Here is a 20461-nt window from a genome sequence, read left to right on the forward strand (position 1 = left end):
TAAGAGTCCATCAAAATATAGGAATTGGGGCCCATGCATGACGCAGCAGTTAAGTTCACACATTTCACTTCAGCGGCCTGGGGTTCACTGGTTCGGATCCCAGGTGCAGACCTATGCACCACTTGTCAAGCCATGATGTGACAGGCATCCCATATATAAAGTAGAGGAAGATGGTTTCGGATGCTAGCTCAGGGCCAGTCTTCCTCAGCAAAAATAGAGGAGGATTGGTGGCAGATGTTAGTCAGGGCTAATCTTCCTCAAAAAAAAAAAAAATATATATATATATATATAGGAAGCAAAACCTGACAGAAGTGAAGGGAGAAACATACAATTCTACAAGAATATTTGCAGACTTCAATGACCCACTCACAATAATAGACCAGCCAGACAGAAGATAAGAAAGGCAATAGAGGACATAAAAAACACAATAAACCAACTAGATCTAAAAGATATATACAGAACATTCTACTCAACAACAAGAGAATACATATTCTTCTCAAGTTCATTTTCCAAGGGGGACATCTTCCAAGATAGATCATATTTTAGGCCACAAATTCAGTTTCAGTAGATTTAAAAAGATACATATCATACAAGTATCTCCTCTGACCAAAATGAGATTAAGTTACAAATCAATTTAAAAAAGGTAACTGGAAAATTCACAATATCTAGAAATTAAACAACATGCTTTTAAACAATGAATGGATGAAAAATGAAATTACAAGAGAAGTTAGAAAATATTTAGAGACAAATGAAAAGAAAAACACAACATATCAAAACTTATTAAACTCAGCAAAAGCAATTTAACAGGAAAATTTATAGTTATGAGCACTTATATTAAAAAAAAAAACAAGAAAGATCTCAAATCAACAATCTAATTTTACCACTTAAGGAATTAGAAAGAAGAATAAACTAAATCCAAATCTAGCAGAAGGAAGAAAACAATATTAGAGCAGAGATCAAAGAAACACAGAGTAGAAAAACTATAGGAAAAAATTGATGAAACCAAAAGTTGATTCTTAGAAAAAGATCAACAAAAATCAACAAACTTTTAGCTACATGAACTAAGAATAAAAGGGAGAAGACTCCAAGTATTAAAATCAGGCGTCAAAGTGAGGACATTGTTGCTGATTTTACAGAAATAAAAAGGATTATAAAAGTACTATGAACAATTATATGGCAATAAATTGGATAATCAAGATGAAACGGACAAATTCCTAGAAATGTCAAACCTACCAAGACTAAATTGCAAAGAAATAAAAAGCCTGAATAGACCTAAAACTAGTAAGGATATGGAATTGGTAATTAAAAGGTCCTCAACAGAGAAAAGCCCTGGGCCTGATGACTTCACCAGTGAATTCTACCAAATATTTAAAAAAAGAACTATCACCAATTCTAATCAAACTTATACAGAAAATGGAAGAGGAAGAAATACTTCCTAACTCATAGAACAAGGATATGTATTACCCTTAAACCAAAAAGAGACACTACAAGAAAATCAAACTATAGAACAATACCAAAAATTAAAGTTAATCCTTATGAACATGATGCCAAAATCCTCAACAAAATCCTAGCAAACTGAATTCAGCAGCATAGTAAAAGGCTTATACACCATGACCAACAGGGATTTATTTCCAGAAAGCAAGGATGGTTAACATAGGTAAAACGATGGATGTAATGCGTGATATCAACAGAACGAAAGGAAAAAACCCAAATGATCATCTAAATTGACATAGAAAAAATATTTGACAAAATTCAACACCTTTCATGATAAAATAACTAAATAAACTTGAATAGAGAAAACTACTTTAACAAAATAAAACGCATATGTAAAATCACATTGCAAACATCATACTCAATGATGAAAGGCTGGAAGCTTCTCCTCTAAGATCAGGAACAAGGCAAATGTGCCCACAGTCACCACTTCTATTCAACATAGTAGTGGAAATTCTAGCCAGAGCAATAAGGCAAGAAAATGAAACAAAAGCTTTCCAAATTGGTAAGAAAGAAGTAAAATTATCCCATTTTGTGGATGCTATAATCTTATACATAGAGACCCTAAACTCTCCACCAAAAAAACTGTTGGAACTAATAAATGAATTCAGCAAAGTATCAGGATACACCCAACACACAAAAATTAGTTGTGTTTCTATACACAAACAATGAACAATCTGAAAAGGAAATTACAAAAACAATTCCATTTATAATAGCATCAAATAAAATAAAAACAGAAATTGACTTAATCAAGGAGGTGAAAGTCTTATATAAGGAAAACTACAAAAATTACTGAAAGAAATTAATGACAGCATAAGTAAATGGAAACACATGTCCTGTTCGTGAATTGGACGATTTGATATTGTTAAAATGTCAGTATTATGAAAAGTGATCTGCAGGTTGAATGCAATCAAAATCCCAGACATTTTTTGCATAAATAAAAAAAAATTCTAAAATTCATACAGAGTCTCAAGGGACCCCAAATTGTTAAAACAATCCTAAAAAGGAAGAAAAGGTTTGGGAAGTGGAGTCTCCCAGATGATGGCATAGGACATTTCCAACTTTTCTCACCCTCACAAGAAGAAGAACTAACAATTCTTCATGGACAAGATGCCACTGAGAAAGAATATGGAGGAGAGGCTGTAGCAACCCTCTGAACCACCAAGACCAAGACAGACTGCATTAGAAGGGTGAAAGAAGCAGCTACACACTGACCACATTGCTCCTCCCCGAGGCCAGCACAACACCGTACTAAGAGGTCTTCCTTGAGCCTACATTTCCTCCAGTGGGAAATGAGAACCAAGGGTGATCATCCAACTCCCATAGCATTGTGGGTCTATTCTTGGATTTCCCACTGTAGTCTTGCCTCACAGAGATGGTAAGGAAATATGCATTGACCACTGGAAATCTGATTATGAAGGAACGGAGAGGGGCTTGCAACAACCAGTGCTTGGATCTTGCCAGACAAATTTTCTACCTGCAGCATCCAACTAGTAGTCCCAACCACTGGCTTTGATCATTTGCAGAGCCAAGGCAGTGATGCAGTCTGATGAGAGAACTTGCCAAGGCACAGGTATGCCTGATCTGGGTCCTCAAAGAGCCTTGTGGGTCCTGGAGCCTGGTCTTCCCACCTCTGCCCAGGCAGGAGAGCTGAGTCATAGCCTGGACCACTTATGATTAGAGTTCCCAGCTCCACGCAACTAGAAAGCCTGTCCAGAAGATCTGGAAGCTGTGTAGCCCAGAAAATCCCAAGCAGAGAGTCCAGCAGGCAGAACTAATGGTCAGCAGAGCAAATCCAGTGGCACAATTCAGCCAGGAAACTTGGGATGCAGGTCAGCTTGAGTTAAAATCACAAATAAAGAGCACTGCCAGGCTTAGAGCTGTTTTTCCTCCTCTGCCCAAATGGAACCAAGTCATAGCCCCACCCACTGCTGAGCATAGCTCCCAGCCCATCCTGACCAGAAAGCCTGACCAGGACACGTGAGCGGCTGATTGGAGCTGGCCCTCCCACTCAGCCTGGGCAAGAGAGCTAATTCATAACCCAACCCCCTGCTGAGTGTACCTCATGCTCCACCCAACCAGAAAGCCTGGCCAGAACACCTGGAGAGCTGTGTAACCAATTTACACTCGGGCAGAAAGTACAGCATGCAGAGTCGATTGCCCACACAGCAGTGGCAGTGATTATTCAACCAGGGAACTTGGAGAACAGGTTAAGAGTCAAGACCTCAAACAATGAGGCTTGCTTGCATTGACACCAATTCTCCTGCTCTGTCTTGGAAAGAAAAGTAATCCATAGCCCTGCGCATTGTTGAATACAGCCTTAGCCCAGGTAACCAGGGAACCTAACTGCAGCACATGGGAAGCAGCAGAGCCCATTCAACACACCTGCTTTCATTGCCACTTGAATAGAGAGCACAAGCCAGGACTTTCACCATCTATAGAGCAAAATCAGTGGCCTGGTCTGGCCAGGAAATTAAGTGCATAGTCTTGTCTGACTCAGTTCCCTAAAAAATGGGCCATTCAGGCCTTGGGGCCTGTTCTGTTGACCCGCTAGAGCAGGGAAGCTAATTCACTACTGACTATACTGCCTACTACTGACTATGTTACCCAATCTTGACCATATAGGAAGCCTGACCAGAGAACCCAGTAATCCACAGAGCCTATTCTATGCATAGTTTGGACAGGGAACCAAGCCAGCAGTCCTATCCAACTCTTCTGAGCCAGCAGCAACCCCCTCAACCTCAGAGCTTGGGCAGTGACCTCAAACAATAGACCCTCATAGCAAGCCATATTTACCCAAGGTTGTTACTGGTAGACACATCCAGAAACCCAGACTGAGATGACTAGTGAAGAAGTTTCTCTGCCAAAGTGAACCTGGTAGTGTCTGGAAAAGAAGACTGCTTACTCAAATGTGCAAATACCAATGTAAGGAATCCAGGATCAAGAAAAATAGGTAAATATGACACCATCAAAGGAAACTAATAAAGTTCCAATAACTGATGCTAAAAAAATGTTGATCCATGAACTGTCGTACAAAGAATAAGGAAAGTTTTTCCTAAAAATGTTTAGTAAACTACAAGAACACAGAGAGAACTAAACAAATTCTTTTAAAAATTCTTGAATAAAATGAGAAGTTCAACAAAGAAATAGAAACTATCAAAAAAGAAACAGAAATCCTAGGGCTGAAAAATACAAAATCTGAACTAAAGAATTCAATAGAGCACCAAAAGCAGAATCAACCATGCAGAAGAATCAGTGACCAAGAAGACAGGATATTTGAAATTATCCAAAAGACTTAAAAAAAAGGAATGAAAAAGGGTGAAGACAGACTAAGGGATTTATGGGACACAATCAAAAGAAAAATATACACATTATGGGACTTCAAGAAGTAAAAGAGAAATAGAAAGTATATTTAAATCAATAATGGCTGAAAAGTCAAATACAAGATAGAATTTTGAATGCAGCAAGAGAAAAGAGAGAAGTTACATACAAGGAAAGCCCCATAAGACTGTCAATTAGCTTCTCACAAGAAACTTTTCAGGCCAGGAGAGAGTGGGATAATATATTCAAAATATTGAAAAAGTAAAATTGTCAACCAAGAGTTCCATATCTGGCACGTTTTCCTTCACAAATGAAGGAGAGATAAAAGACTTTCCCAAGCAAACAAAACCTGAGGGAACCGATCACCACAAGATCTGCCTTACAAGAAATGCTAAAGGGAGTTTTGAGTTGAAGTAAAAGGATGTTAATTAACACCATAAAGACATCAAAAGCCAGTATAAAACTCATTGACAATGGTAAATATATAGTCAAAATTAGACTCTGTAATACAATAGTGGTGCATAGTTCACTTCCAACTTTAGTTTAAAAGTTAAAATATCAAACATGAAAAATAACCATGACTGCAATCATCTGTCATTGGACACACAATATTAAAAATATGTAAACTGAAAACATCAATAACCTAAAATATGAGATAGAGGGGAAGTAAAAGTGTAAAGTTCAGGAATGCTATCTAAGTTGTTATTATCAGTTTAAAATAGAGTGTTTTAATTTTAATGTATTTTATGTAAGCCTCATAATAAACAGGGGAAAACACAAATGCAAAAAAAATAAAGAAGGCAAAGCATACTGATATGAAAAGATATAAAAACTAAAAACAAAGACAGCAGGATAAGAAGCAAGGAACAATGGATATATGAATTAGCCAAAAAAGAGGAGTATCTATACTTATCTCAGACAAAATAGACTTTAACATAAAAATGGAAAAAAGAGACAAAGAAGGTAATTATATAATGATAAAGGAGTCGATCCATCAAGAGGATATAACAATTATAAATACTTATGCACCGAACATTGGAGCACCTAAATATATATAGCAATAACTAACAGAACTAAAAGGAGTAATAAAAAACAATACAATAATAGTTGGGGACCTTAATACCCCACTTTCAGTACTGGATAAAGATAGATACAGACAGAGAACCAATAAGGAAAAAGCAGATTTGAATGCTATCAACCGAATGGTGTGCTATAGCAAGCCCTAGTGATCTAACAGATAGGATTCGATGCTCTCACTGTCAAAGCCCAGGTTTCTTTCTCTAGCAGGGAACCCCCCCATGCATCTGTTTGTTATCATAGTGCGGTGGTTGTGAGTTGTTCTGATGTTGATTTTAAATACCAGCAGAGTCACCCATGGTGTGCAAGTTTCAGTGGAGCTTCCAGACTAAGACAGACTAGCAAGAAGGACCTGGCCACCCATTCTAAAAAAAACTGGCCATGCAAACACTATGAATAGCAGCAGAGTATTGTCTTATACAGCCCCAGAAGATGAGAAAAGGCACAAAAAGAGTGAGAAGGGCTCTGCTATGTTGTACGCTGCATTACTAGGAGTCAGAATTGACTCAAAGGCACTAACAAAAAATAGACCAAATGGACATAAAAGACATATACACAGCATTCTATATGACAATGGAAGAACACACATTTTTCTCCAGCATACAGGGAACATTTTGTAGAACAGACATTATTTTGGCCACCAAACAAGTCTTACTAAACTCAAGAAGACAGGAATCATACCATTATCTTCTTTTACCACAATGGTATGAAACTAGAAAGAAATAACAGGAGGAAAACTGGAAAACTCATGAGTAAATGGAAGTTAAATACCACTGTCCTGAACAACCAATGGATCAAAGGGGAAATTCAAAGGGAAATAAAAAGTATACTGAGACTAATGAATTGGAAACAGAACATACCAAAATATATGGGATGCTGCAAAACCAGATCTAAGAGGGACATTTATAGCAATTAATACCCACATTAAGTAACAAGAAAGATCTCAAACAAAAACAACCTAACTCAATGCCTCATAGAACTAGAAAAAGAAGAAGAAACTGAGCCCAAAGATAGCAGAAAGAAAGAAATTAATAATGATTAACATAGAAATAAATGAAATAGAGAATAGGAAAACAACAGAGAAGATTAACAAAACTAAGATTTATTTCTTTTAAAAGATTAACACAATAGACAACCATTACTAGATTAACCAAGGAAAAAAGGCAGAGGCCCCAAGTCAATAAATGTATAAATTAAAGAGGATACATTACAACTGATACCACAGAAATGCTAAGGATCACAAAACCTACTAACAACAACTCCACACCAACACACTGAACAGCATGGAAGAAATGGAAAAGTTCTGAAAAACACACAACCTACTAATAATCAATCAGGAAGAAATAGAAAATCTGAACAACTAATTACCAGTAAGGAGATTGAATCAGTACTCAGACATCTCCAAAGGAAGAAAAGCCCAGGACCAGATGGCTTCACTGGTGAATTTTACCAAACATTTAAAAAAAGAATCAATGCCAATCCTTCTCAAGTTCTTCAAAAAATCAAAGAGAAGAGAACACTCTCAAAATCATTTTACAAAGCCAGCATTACACTGATACCAAAGCCAGGAAAAGGCACTACAAGGAACAAAAAGTACAGGCCAATATTCCTGATGAATATAGATGAACAATTCTTTAAAAAAAAAAAAATACTGGTGGGAATGACGTCAGTATCATGGTGGACTGAGCTTGCTCCGGACTCTCTCCTCTCCAACATACAACAAAAAGGAGCAACTATATTCCAACACAAAATATCCTAATAGTGCAGGAATACTCAGAGACCCACAGTAGCCAAATGATGGAGGGAAGAGAGGCTGGAGTCCCCGTCGGAGGAGCTGGAACAGGGTAAGAGAGAACTTTGCTCCCTCCCCTAAAGACTGTGGTCGCTACCACAGGAGGCTCCATGAGGGAAGGAGTGGGGGAGGGGTCACACATCCACAGGATCACTTAGGACTCCCTAGAACCCTTGCAGCCTAGAGGGAAGCCCTCTAACGGGGGTGAAAGCTTTCATGCAGGGTGATCTCATCAAACCAAGACCCCAGGAGACCAGACAGAGACAGAGCTGATCGGGAAACCTGGGTCTGCACACAAGAGAAAGTGCCCTCCCCAACCCACGCTGCTGTGCTGCAGCATCACGGCTGAACACAGAGGGCTCAGAATACGTGACTCTCTACCCCCTCTAGCGGCAATAGACTGTAACTGCAACCGAATAATATCACTTTTCAGAAAAATCGTTCTTCCAGCATCAAACAGTTCAAAAAAGCTCCAGACCAGAAGGAAAACAATAAGTACACAGAATTATGTCCTGAGAACTCAGAAATAAGTAAACTAAACGACAATGAATTCAGAATAGCTATGGTCAAAAAACTCAATGAGGTAAAAGAAAATATAGAGAAACAATTCAACAAGTTCTGGAGTTACTTCACAAAAGAGATTGAAACTATAAAGAAGAATCAATCAGAAATACTAGAGATGAAAAATACAATGGAACAGATAAAACAAAATACTGATTCCCTGAATGCTCATGTGGACACCATAAAGGAGCAAATCAGCATAATCGAAGATAGACATGTTGAATGGTTCCAGAAAGAGGAAGAGAGAGAATTAAGACTAAAAATAAATGAAGAAAATCTCCAAGAAATAGCTGACTCAATTAGGAAACGCAACATAAGAATTATAGGCATCCAAGAAGGTTAAGAGAAAGAGAATGGAGAAGAAAGTGTGCTCAAAGAAATAATAGCAGAGAACTTCCCAAATCTAGGGAATGAGAGAGAAATGTGTGTGGAGGGAACTTTCAGATCTCCTAGATATGTCAATGTAAAAAGACCTACTGCAAGGCATATAGTGGTAAAACTGGCAAAAATGAATGACAAAGAAAGAATACTCAGGGAATCAGGGAAGCAAGGCAGAAGAAAATAACCTACAAAGGAACCCCTATCAGACTTTCAGTGGATTTCTCTGTGGAAACCTTACAAGCAAGGAGAGATTGGAATGACCTATACAAAACTTTAAAAGATAAAATTCTTCAGCCAAGAACACTCTATCCAGCAAAAACATCCTTCAGATATGAGGGAGAAATTAAATCTTTCCCAGACAAACAAAAGCTAACAGACTTCATAGCCATGAGAAACCCCCTACAAGAAATCCTCAAGAAGGCCCTCATACCTGAAGAAAGCAAAAAAAAGGGAGAAAGGGGTCACAAAACACAGAGCAAGGAGACAAATAGAATCAGAATAGGATAGCAAATATTCAACTATAGCATTAATGTAAAGGGAAGGAAAACACCAAAAACAAAAAACAATCCTGTCACTTTAACCACAAACTCACAACACAAGTTGGAATAAGAGATGAAAATAATAACTTAAGAGGGGAGGAGGAAAGGGACTGAATCATTTTAGACTAAGGAAATAAGAGGCCATCAGAAAATGGAGTATGTTATGCATGAGATTCTGAATACAAACTTCAGGGTAGCCACTAAACTAAAAAAGAGAACAGAGACACAAAAAATAAGTAAGGAAAAAACTAAGAAACATAGCATAAGAAATTGCAGAAGTCAATGACTAGACCAAAACACACAGGATGAGAAACAAAGGAAATGCAGGAAAACCAGAAAACAAGTGACAGAATGACAGCATTAAGCCCTCATACATCAATAATCACCCTCAATGTAAACGGATTGAACTCTCCAATAAAAAGACATAGAGTTTCAAGATGGATTAAAGAACAAGATCCAACAATTTGTTGCCTCCAGGAAACACACCTCAGCTCCAATGATAAATACAGGCTCAGAGTGAAGGGGTGGAAGATGATACTCCAAGCTAATAGCAAACAAAAGAAAGCAGGTGTCACAATACTTATATCAGACAAAGTAGATTTCAAGATAAGGCAGGTAAAGAGAGACATAGGGGGCAGTATATAATGATCAAAGGGACACTACATCAAGAAGAAATAATGCTTATAAATATCTATGCACCCCACACAGGAGCACCAAAGTTCATAAAGCAACTATTAACAAACCTAAAAGAAGACATCAAAAATAACACAATAATAGTAGGGGGCCTCAACACCCCACTCACATCATTGGACAGATCATCCAGACAGACAATCAACCAGGAAACAGTGGAATTAAACAAAAAGCTAAAACAGTTGGACTTAATAGACATATATAGAACACTCCATCCAAAAACAGCAGAATATGCATTCTTCTCAAGTGTGCACAGAACATTCTCAAAGATAAACCATATGTTGGGAAAGAAGGCAAGCCTCTATAAATTTAAAAAATTTGAAATAATAACAAGCCTCTTCTCCGATCATAATGCTATAAATCTAGAAATTAATTACAAGAAAAAAGCCGAGAAAGGGACAAAGATGTGGAGACTAAACAATAACAAGCAATGGATCATTGAAGTAATTAAAGAAGAAATCAAGAAATATCTGGAGAAAAATGAAAATGATAATATGCCATACCACCTCATGTGGGATACAGCAAAAGCTGTATTAAGAGGGAAATTCATTGCAATACAGGCACACCTTAACAAACAAGAACAATCCCACATACGCAATCTTAAATTACACCTAGCTGAATTAGAGGAAGAAGAACAAACAAAGACCAAAGTCAGCAGGAGAGAAATAATAAAAATCAGAGCAGAAATAAATGCTATTGAAACAAAAAAGGCAGTAGAAAGGATGAATGAAACAAAGAGCTGGTTATTTGAGAAGATAAATAAAATTGGCAAACCCCTAGTCACACTTAGAAAGAAAAAAAGAGAGAAAGCTCAAATAAACAAAAGCAGAAATGGAAGAGGAGAAATAACAACAGACTTCACAGAAATACAACAGACTATAAGAGAATACTACGAAAAACTATATGCCAGCAAAATGGTTAACCTAGAGGAAATGGATACATTCTTAGACTTTTACAATCTCCCAAAGCTAAGTCAAGAAGACGCAGAAAGCTGAACAGACCAATCACAAGGAAAGAGATTGAAACAGCAATCAAAATCATCCCAAACAATAAAACTCCAGGACAAGACGGCTTTCCTGGGGAATTCTATGAAAATTTCAGAGATTTAATACTTATACTTTTCAAGTACTATTCCAAAAAATTAGGGAGGATGGAACACATCCTAATACATTCTATGAGGCCAACATCACTGTGATACCAAAGTGTGACAAGGACATCACAAAAAATGAGAACTACAGGCGAATATCGCTGATGAACAGAGATGCAAAAATTCTCAACGAAATTTTGGCAACTCAAATACAGCAATACATCAAAAGGATCATACATCATGATCAAGTGGGATACATACCAGGGACACAGGGATGGTTCAACATCCACAAATCAATCAACATGATACCCACATCAACAAATTGAGGAATAAAAAACACATGATCATTTCAATAGATGCAGAGAAAGCATTTGACAAGATCCAACAGCCATTCATGATAAAAACTCTGGGGGCTGGCCCCATGGCCGAGTGGTTAAGTTCGCACATTCCGCTGCAGGAAGCCCAGTGTTTCATTGGTTCGAAACCTGGGCGCGGACATGGCACTGCTCATCAAACCACACTGAGGCAGCGTCCCACATGCCACAACTAGAAGGACCCACAACGAAGAATATACAACTATGTACCGGGGGGATTTGGGGAGAAAAAGGAAAAAATAAAATCTTAAAAAAAACTCTGAACAAAATGGGGATAGAAGGAAATTACCTCAACATAATAAAAGCCATATATGACAAACCCACAGCCAACATCATATTCGATGGGCAAAAAATGAACGCCATCCCCCTGAGAACAGGAACGAGACAAGGATGCCCTCTATCACCACTCTTATTCAACATAGTACTGGAGGTTTTGGCCAGACCAATTAGACAAGAGAAAGGAATAAAAGGAATCCAAATAGGGAGTGAAGAAGTGAGATTCTCGCTGTTTGCAGATAACAAGATCTTATAGATAGAAACCCTCAAAGAATCCATTGGAAAACTTTTAGAAATAATCAACAAGTACAGCAAAGTTTCAGGGTATAAAATCAACTTACATAAATTAGTAGCACTTCTATACTCTGATAATGAACTAACAGAAAAAGAACTCAAGAACACATTACCATTCACAATCACAACAAAAAGAATAAAATACCTTGGGGTGAATTTAAGGAAGTGAAAGACCTATACAAGAAAACTACAAAACTTTCCTGAAAGAAATTTATGATAACATAAAGAGATGTAAAGACATTCCATGCACATGGATTGGAAGAATAAACATAGTTAAAATGTCCATACTACCTAAAGCAATCTACAGATTCAATGCAATCCCAATCAGAATCCCAATGACATTCTTCACAGAATTAGAACAAAGAATCCTAAAATTCATGTGGGGCAATAAAAGATCCTGAATTGCTAAAGCAATTCTGAGAAAAAAGAACAATGCTGGAGGCATCACAATCCCTGACTTCAAAACACGCTACAAAGCTACAGCATGGTACTGGTACAAAAACAGGGGCACAGATCAATGGAACAGAATTGAAAGCCCAGAAATAAAACCACACATCTATGGACAGCTGATCTTCAACAAAGGAGCTGAGGGCACACAATGGAGAAAAGAAAGTCTTTTCAACAAATGGTGCTGGGAAAACTAGAAAGCCATATATAAAAGAATGAAAATTGACCATTCTTTTTCATCATTCACAAAAATAAACTCAAAATGGATCAAAGACCTAAAGGTAAGACCTGAAACTACAGAAAACTATTAGAAATAGTCAACAACTACAGCAAAGTTGCAAGTACAAAATCAACTTACAAAAATCAGTTGAGGGGGGCCAGCCCCATGGCCGAGTGGTTAAGTTCATGCGCTCTGCTGCGGCGGCCCAGGGTTTTGCTGGTTCGAATCCTGGGCACGGACATGGCACCACTCATCAGGTCATGTTGAGGTGGCGTCCCACGTGCCACAACTGGAAGGATCCACAACTAAAATATACAACTATGTACTGGGGGGGTTTGGGGAGAAAAAACAGAAAGGAAAAAAAATAGATTGGCAACAGTTGTTAGCTCAGGTGCCAATCTTTAAAAAAAAAATCAGTTGCATTTTTATACTCTAATAAAGAACTTACAGAAAGAGAACTCAAGAACACAATTCCAATTATAATCACAACAAAAAGAATAAAATATCTAGGAATAAATTTAACCAAGGAGGTGAAAGACCTATATACAGAAAACTATATGACATTACTGAAAGAAATCGAAGATGACATAAAGAAATAAATGATATTCCGTGCACATGGATTGGAAGAACAAACATAGCTAAAATGTCCATATTACCAAAAGCAATCTACAGATTCAGTGCAATCTCAGTCAGAATCCCAATGACATTCTTCACGGAAACAGAACAAAGAATCCTAAAATTTATATGGAACAACAAAAGACCCTGAGTAGCTAAAGCAATCCTGAGAAAAAAGAACAAAGCTGGAGGTATCACAACGCCCGACTTCAAAATTTAACTACAAAGCCATAGTGATCAAAACAGAGTGGTACTAGCACAAAAACAGACACACAGATCAATGGAAAATAATTGAAAGACCAGAAATTAAACCACACATCTATGGACAGCTAATCTTTGACAAAGGAGCCAAGAACATACAATGGAGAAAGGAATGTCTCTTCAATTATTGGTGTTGAGAAAACTGGACAGTCATATAGAAAAAAAAGAAATTAGACCATCATCTTATACCATACACAAAAATTAACTCAAAGTGGATTAAAGACTTGAATGTAAGACCTGAAACTATAAAACTCCTAGAATGAAATATAGGCAGTACACTCTTTGACATTAGTCTTAGCACATTTTTTTGAATACCATGTCTCCTCAGGCAAAGGAAACAAACAAACAAAATAAACAAATGTTACTTCATCAGCCTAAAAATCTTCTGCAAGGCAAAGGAAACGATCAACAAAATGAAAAGACAACCCACCAACTGGGAGAAAATATTTGCACATCATATATCTGACAAGGGATGAATTTCCAAAACATATAAAGATCTAATACAACTCAACAACAAAAAAACAAACAACTCAATCCAAAAGTGGGCAGAAGATATGGAGAGACATTTCTCCAAAGAAGATATACAGATGGCCAATAGGCACATGAAAAGATGTTCAACATCACTAATCATTAGGGAAATGTAAATCAAAACTGCAATGCGCTATCACCTTACATCTGTTAGATGGCTATAATAACCAAGACAAAAAATAACAAATGTTGGAGAGGATGTGGAGAAAAGGGAACTCTCATACACTACTAATGGGAATGCAAATTGGTACAGGCACTATGGAAAACATTATGGAGATTTCTCAAAAAATTAAAAATAGAGGGGCTGGCCCCGTGGCCAAGTGGTTAAGTTCCCTCGCTCTGCTGCAGACGGCCCAGTGTTTCGTTAGTTCGAATCCTGGGCGCGGACATGGCACTGCTCATCAGACCACGTTGAGGCAGCGTCCCACATGCCACAACTAGAAGAACCCACAGCGAAGAATACGCAACTATGTACTGGGGGGCTTTGGGGAGGAAAAGGAAAAAATAAAAAAAAAAAATCTAAAAAACAAAAAAAAAAATTAAAAATAGAAATACCATAGCATCCAGCAATCTCACTACTGGGTATTTATCCAAAGCACGTGAAAGCAACAATTCAGAGACTCACGCGCCCCTATGTTCACTGTAGCATTATTCACAATAGCTAAGACGTGGAAGCAACCCCAGTACCCATCAATGGATGAATGGATAAAGAATATGTGGTATAAATATACGCAATGGAATACTACTCAGCCATAAGAAGAGACAAAATCATCCCGTTTGCAATAATATGGATGGGCTATGAGGGTATTATGTTAAGCAAAATAGGCCAGACAGAGAAAGAGAAACACCACATGATTTCACTCATATGTGGAAGATAAACACATGGATAAAGAGAACAGCTTAGGGGCTACCAGAGTGGAAGGAGGTTGGAGAGTGGGCAAAAGGGGTAAAGGGACATATATATAGGGTGATGGATAAAAATTACAATATTGGTGGTGAGCACGATGCAGTCTATACAGAAACTGATAAATAATAATGCACACCTGAAATTACACAATGTTATACACCATTATTACCTCAGTAAAATAATTGGGAAAAAAACAGCATTGGCCAATTTTGTATACAAAAAGAAGACAATTTAAAAGACTCATCATCTAATTTCATGCAGAGTACATTTTAACATTTAAAATATAAACTCATATAAAAATAAAGCTTTCTGATGAAAATGTGATGGGAAATACATCATATCAAAGAAAAAAGGGTTAAAATTTTTCAAAAAGAAATATTTTCCAACACTTTATTCTATATGTCTTCTGTTTTATGTTATATATTAGAAATCTATTTTTGACAGTGCTATAAAAGTTGTCTCTAACATCTGTTTTCTATTTTTCTCACTGTTATTATCAGAGCCCATTTCACAGAAACATATTATGCAAAATAGAATTGACACTCAGTTAATTAATTGACACAATTCTTGTTCTGTAGTTCACTATAGTGGAATGCAATGTTTTAAAGTGAATTAAAATTTCCCTGGCATATAACTCAAATATATACGCCAGAATTCTTGCTTATACTGAAATTCGAATATCATAGAAGTATCTTAACAGAAAGAAAAGAAATTGATGAGAAAAAACGCTGGTAGCATTTGTTGGCTTTTGAAAAGTAATGGTTATATGTTTTTGCTCATTTTGAATATTCATTTTCGCATTTTTTTATTATTTTATTTGAAGTGGATCTTCAAATTATTTTCAGTCCTCCCTCTCCCCCACCAACTCTTGATCCACCCTGGTACAAGCAAAGAAAAATCTGGAAGCACATGCAACAAAATAATACTGAATATGTCTGGGCTACAAAATGAGGGATTCTATACACACGCACGCACGCACACACACACTCTGGGATTTTTATTGCTAATGAAAAAATCACTGTTGAACTAGAGAAAAGAAATTAAGTACAAAATTTGTCAAAAGAAAATAAAAACTAATAATCAAATCCCTAGCTTCACAACAGTACCCCTGAGAGACAGGGCGCAGAACTCTCTCACAGCCGTTGCTTCGCCCACATTCACTCCCGCTGCCCTGCATTTATTGTGGGGTCAGGAAACCTAAGCCAACTGCGAAGGACGGAGGCGCCCGCGTTTCCAAAGCCAGGCGTGGAGGAAGCGCGAACTTTCCTCCCGCCTCATCAGGTGTCCTGCCTCGGGGGAGAACAGTGAAAACCCAGAGGTTAACCTGCCAAAAAAAGCGCATGTCCTTTCGATTTCGGTTCTCCTCGACCCCACCCCATATCTGGTTGGCTGTATTATCCGGCTCGATTTTCAGCTTCTCAAGAGAAGAGTTGGTACCCACAGGAGCCAGACGCAGGAGGAGCGCGCGAGGGGGGAGCGAGGGCTCCTGAGGACTTGTTCCCGGACTGCAGCACCGCGCCACGTAAGTTCGCTCCTAAACTTGGTCTTCCAGGCACATTTGCGTTAACAAACTACCAACCACAAATTCCCAAGCGCACACTCCACCCCGGCAGGGGGGAGGCCGCGGGAGGCCGGCGCGGTGCCAGAGAGTGTGTGGTCTGTGGGGCGCTTTGCCTCATCTTCTCCTTTTGGACCAGAGGAGGCAGCGAGGCGACAGCCTCTCCTCCCTTCAGCATCCACCCAGGCCTGCAGCAAAGGGCCCTGCGTGGGAGAAGGAGGAGTGCACCCTGCCTCATCTGCGGAGAAGGGGCTGAGATCCCTTCTTGGTCTGATGGAACAGTTAGGACCGCAGAGGCACTGAGTGGGGTCGCTTCCTCCACCTCCCTCACTCACCATTACTCAGACATTTCCAGACTGCTCTCTGCCAGGCATTAGAGAAACAGAAAAAAAGATGGTTACTAACATACAGAAAATTTAAATTCTAAAGGGTCGACTCTAGATTACTTTTGTACTAACAACGTTTAATATTCCAAATACTACAACGCTGTATTATATGGAATAATTCCATCTCACTCTCGCTAATCAGCTATAAATAATAACCATAAGGTCTAATCCTGTTTCTTTATCATGTACTGTTTTTAATGTGTGGTCCATACAAGAACTGATCAGCATAACTTCTGGTACTTGCAGAAAATACAGGCGTCAGTTTATTTTTAATCATCACTCCAGGTGACTCTGGTGAACAGTAACCCTTACAAACTGTCGATGGTCTTCCGCCTATTACTAGCCTGTACGGTAATGAACCAGGCAGGAATTACTGTTTTATCTATAACACTGATAAGAAAATGGAGGCTTACAGAGATAGCTCCTTTTTCAAGGTCTCACAGAAAATAATTGACTTAAACTCTCTGGTTTGGACCCTGGCAGCCTGAGTCCAGAATCTGTGCTCTGACATCCCAGGGCAGCTCTGGGTTCCTCCAGCCTGACTCATCCTCCATCAGTGTCCTCCTGCTCAGCTGTGACTGCTGGTCCTCTCCCACCTGCTCATCCTCCTCCTGGGATGTGTGCCCCACTTGCTTGCAACCTGGGAGAGAACTGTTACTGTTTCAGTCCAACGCCAATCCTTCACCTTCATTCAGAAATTACCCTCCCTGCCTTCTTAGACGCTCAACTTTTAAGCAATACTTATATAGGATTTACTATGTACCACAGTGATTTTAAGAACGTTATAAATGTCATGAGATCTTTAATCCTCCTAAAGACCCTAATGACCAATAGATTATTTTTAGTGTTGCCATTTTACCGAAGAAAAAACTGAGGCACAGAAAAATTAACAATCTTTCCAGTGGTCACACAGCTTGTAAATATGGGAACATGTGACTGTTGCTTAGCACTGGCCTTGAGAAAATAAAGGGACAAAGCTCTTTGACTGCTGTCCTGCTCTTGATTTCATGAAACACCCAGTCATTGTGATGAAAACATTGAAAATACAGCCTCACCCAGGTGAGACTCTGGCTAAAACACCCTGACTACTGTTTCTCTTCCCTGACAGCCTATGAATAAGAAACATCCTTTTCCAGTTAAACAAATTAGTTCCCGCCCCCATAACGCTGTCTCGGTTCTGTAAGGATTGTCCCCTTGTGCTTTGACACAGCTACATCCCTTCTCTCTTCTTCTCTCTCTCACAGTCACTTCTCCCCCAGCCTGCTCCTGCGCCCACCGTTCACTAAACCCGTCCTCAGCAAGGTCACTGATCACACTCATCTTCTCTTTCTCAGAGAGACCTGCCCTGATTGTCCTCTATATAAATTCAGCCCTCACACTCCCTATCCCAATTCCCTGCTTATTTTCTACCCAGTATTTACCATCATCTAATAGACATATATGTGTTTGCTTCTTTGCTTTCTTTATTACCTGTCTCCTTCCACTAGTATAGAGCTCCAGGAGGCAGGAATTGGTATCCATTTTGTTCATTGCTTGACATCGAGCACCTCTGTGGGCAGGGACAAGAAAATTGAGTAACACGTGTCCGGCTTCTAAAATGGAGCTGGCAGGCCATTAAGGAAGTGAGGCTTATGCAAGTACACCAGGTCTCTACCCAGATGCAGTGTAATTGTTTGAACCTTGCCTCACTATTGTTTTCTTGAACTTTCCTAAAAAAAAACAATGCTTTCTCATAGCTTAGAACTTTTTGCCTTAGGGATGCCCTTAGCAACCAATAATGGATAGCCAGGGAATAACAGTTATTGCCAGCACCAGTAATACATGTTGCAAAACAACCCATATGAGTTATCTCTTTCTGTCTTCATAAACCCTTGCCTTCTTAGTCTTCTCCAGAGCACATTTTGGGTTTCTGCCTAAATCTTTGTCTCCTGAATTGCAAATCAAATTGCTCAAATAAATATCTGTTGTGTATATTGCAGTGGTTTTTCCTTAGTGAACACCTAGAACGGTGCCCAGCACATGGTACATGTTCAACAAATGTTTGTGCAGTTAATGAGAGACCAAATCATTTTGGACCTCTTGAAATCTCTGCACACTTCTTGTCTCCTTCATGTCCCATTCTGCCTTTACTTACCCCCATAATGTTACTGTTCTCACGGCTCCGTCGTCAGTGCTTTGTTTTTCTCATTCTATCCATTTCATGAATCGCATGTAGGCAATGCTCAATGTTGTTTTAGAGTTCACTTAAAGATCAATAAGGTAATATACATTAGGTATCTGTACTGGTCTTGACACACCAGACTAAATGCTTATCTTTTAGATGCACAAAACATGGGAAATTGATAGATAAGTTCCACAAGTAGAAAGCTGATAAGCATGTGACTTTTGTAACCATTAGAGATGACTTTCAGATCTTATATTCTACTGAGTTGTTTCTCTCGGTTATAGCTTACCATGACATCTGGATCCACCATGAAGGGCCCTATTTGTCTTGTGGAAAACCAGAAAAATCAACTGACAATAAATTCAGAAGCACTGAAGATTCTTGACAACATATCTTAGCCTGTGGTGGTGGCGGCCATTGAGGGCCCTGCAATGGGACAGGAAAATCCTACCTAATGAACCACCTGGCAAGACAGAGCCATGGCGAGTGTTGTCCTGGGGCAGGGGCCATATGCTTGGGAGCAGTGATAACACAAGCTGATCACACCTCCTTCAGGGTCATCTTAAGGAAGAACCTAACCCCTCCCACTGAAAAGAACTTCTAATTCTCACCACCAAATTTATAACTTCAACCCCATCTGTCTACAAAATATCACAGTTTAGTCCCATAATAAAGAGTGCCCCAATGCTATCAAAAGATCCATCCTATTAGTCTTGCCCCCATCCACTCTCATCTGCTCAGGAGCTCAGCTCCAACTATTACTCCTTTCCTTTCTCCTATACCACTTTTGCCCTAAACTACAGGGTTATTTCAAGTAGCACACAAATATTGCTCAATATGTGCCATTTTTAAAAAGGGATGGAAGGAAGAACAGACAGCAGAATCTCTGTATGTCACATATCTCAGTGGGGCTACCCTCCATTTTTCTGCTTCAATTCATGGCAAAACTTTGATAAATTATATCCCATTCTCTTTCTCTAGTTAGTCTTTTCTAATATGTGAACTATAATATACACAGAAGAGTGCATAAAACATATATATACAATAAAGTTAATAAATATAAAGTGATCATCTGTGTAATTACCTCCCAGGTCAAGAAAAAAAACTCACCAGTACCCAAAAGCCAAAATCACACTTTCTCACCCTCACTAGAGCTCAGCAATGTTTTGGGTTTTGGTGCATTCTTTTTTTGCAAACGGTTTTGCAACCTGTGTATGCACTTCCAAAAAATGGATTAAACTTTATATAAAGGGAATTATATTCCTTTGGCATCTTGCTTCTTTTGCTCAATGAGAAGTTTATAAGATTCATCTGGTTTGTCATATGCATCTGTAATTTATTTATTTTCACAACTTTATAGTGTGTTATTGTGAGAGGAAACCACAATTATTTTATCCATTCATTCTTGATGAACACTGGTATTATTTCTAGTTTTTATCCTTTATGAATGATGCTGTCATGAATATTCTTGTGTTTATATTCTGGTGCACAT

Source organism: Equus caballus, chromosome 5, assembly GCF_041296265.1.
Source record: "Equus caballus isolate H_3958 breed thoroughbred chromosome 5, TB-T2T, whole genome shotgun sequence".
Classification (NCBI taxonomy): Eukaryota; Metazoa; Chordata; class Mammalia; order Perissodactyla; family Equidae; genus Equus; species Equus caballus.